Source organism: Mus pahari, unplaced genomic scaffold (assembly GCF_900095145.1).
Source record: "Mus pahari unplaced genomic scaffold, PAHARI_EIJ_v1.1 scaffold_15867_1, whole genome shotgun sequence".
Lineage (NCBI taxonomy): Eukaryota > Metazoa > Chordata > Mammalia > Rodentia > Muridae > Mus > Mus pahari.
Genome location: NW_018393106.1, coordinates 1,218 through 3,346, shown reverse-complemented (window position 1 = coordinate 3,346; position 2,129 = coordinate 1,218). Strand labels below are relative to the sequence as shown.

General features: G+C 39.5%; 1 pseudogene; it reads left to right on the top strand.

The window, feature by feature from the left end:
- Window positions 1-24: 24 nt before the first annotated feature.
- LOC110315355 lies at window positions 25-1,760 on the top strand (annotated as a pseudogene).
- Window positions 1,761-2,129: the final 369 nt, after the last annotated feature.

Here is a 2,129-nt window from a genome sequence, read left to right as displayed (position 1 = left end):
AAAGCCTTTGTAAGATCTAGTCATCTCCAAAGTCATAAAAGAACACATACTGGAGAGAAACCATATGAATGTAGTCACTGTGGGAAAGCCTTTACATGTTCCAGTAATTTCCAACGTCATAAAAGAACACATACTGGAGAGAAACCCTATGAATGTAATCAATGTGGGAAAGCCTTTGTAAGTTCCAGTCATCTCCAACGTCATAAAAGAACACATACTGGAGAGAAACCCTATGAATGTAATCAATGTGGGAAAGCCTTTGTAAGTGCCTGTCTTCTCCAATGTCGTAAAAGAACACATACTGGAGAGAAACGCTATGAATGTCATCAATGTGGGAAAGCTTTTGTAAGTTCCAGTCTTCTCCAACATCATAAAAGAATACATACTGGAGAGAAACCCTATGAATGTAATCAATGTGGGAAAGCCTTTGTAAGTTGCAGTCTTCTCCAACGTCATAAAAGAACACATACTGGAGAGAAACCATATGAATGTAGTCAATGTGGGAAAGCCTTTACATGTCCCAGTAATTTCCAACGTCATAAAAGAACACATACTGGAGAGAAACCCTATGAATGTAATCAATGTGGGAAAGCCTATTCACAACCCAGTAGTCTCCAACGTCATAAAAGAACACATACTGGAGAGAAACCCTATGAATGTAATCAATGTGGGAAAGCCTTTACATTTCCCAGTAATTTCCAACGTCATAAAAGAACACATACTGGAGAGAAACCCTATGAATGTAGTCAATGTCGGAAAGCCTTTTCAAAAAGCAGTTATCTCCAATGTCATAAAAGAACACATGCTGGTTGTGGTGGTGCACACATTTAATCCCAGAACTTGGGAGGTGGAGGCAGGCGGATTTCTGAGTTCGAGGCCAGCCTGGCCTACAGAATGAGTTCCAGGACAGCCAGGGCTACACAGAGTAACTCTGTCTCCCTTTCTCGAAAAATCCAAAAAGAAAAAAAAAAGAAGAACACATACTGGAGAGAAATCTTATGAATGTAATCAATGTGGTTAAGCCTTTGCAGGTCACAGTAATCTCCAATATCATAAAAGAATACATACTGTCCTGATATAGCTATCTCTTGTGAGGCTATCCCAATTCCTGGAAAATACAGAAGTGGATGCTCACAGTCATCTATTGGATGGAACACAGGGCCCCAGTGGAGGAGCCAAAGAAAGTATGCAAGGAGCTGAAGGGGTGTACAACCCTATACGTGGAACAACAATATGAACTAACCATTACCTCCAGAGCTCGTGTCTCTAGCTGCATATGTACCAGAAGATGGCCTAGTTTGCCATCACTCGGGAGAGAGGCCCCTTGGTCTTTCAAATATTTTGTGCCCCAGTACAGGGGAATGCCAGGGCCCAAAAGTGGGAGTGGGTGGGTAGGGGAGCAGTGTGGGGGCAGGGTATAGTGGGACTTTAGGAATAGCTTTTGAAAATGTAAATGAAGAAAATATTGGGTAGAGAGGCCCATTGGAGTTACAAACTTTATAAGACCCAGTACAGGGGAACACCAGGGCCAAAAGCTGGGAGTTGGTGCATAGGGGAGTACAGGAGGAGTGTATAGGGGACTTTCAGGATAGCATTTGAAATGTAAATGAAGTAAATACCAAATAAATATTGGAAAAAATTGAAATGTAAAAAAAAAACATACTGGAGAGAAACTTTATTAATGTAATCAATGTGGTAAAGCCTTTTCACAACTCAGTAGTCTCCAATGCCATAAAAGTTTTCCTGGCCTTCTTTGTTGAATTTATTGATTTTCTCCATTTTTTTGTGTTCCTGGTTTTCTCTAAGTGATTTGTTCATTTTCTATTTAAGCAACTCTGTCATCTTCATACATTTGGGCTTANAGTGTTTTTCTTGTAATTTAGCTTTGTTGGAATATTGAATACCTTCTTTGACAATATAAGTGAGCTAAGAGTCATTAACCAGAGAGTGATAAATGTTTGTCTTTTTACATTATTGAATACCAACATCATGGAATGGAATGGCGCTATCTAAGCTACATATTCAGCTGAGATTTAACCCATTGTTTGATTAATTCCAAAGTTGTTCTTCCTCCTTATACTGGATGGGTAGCCAATTGAGGTACTTTTTGAAAGAGTTAATTTTTGTGA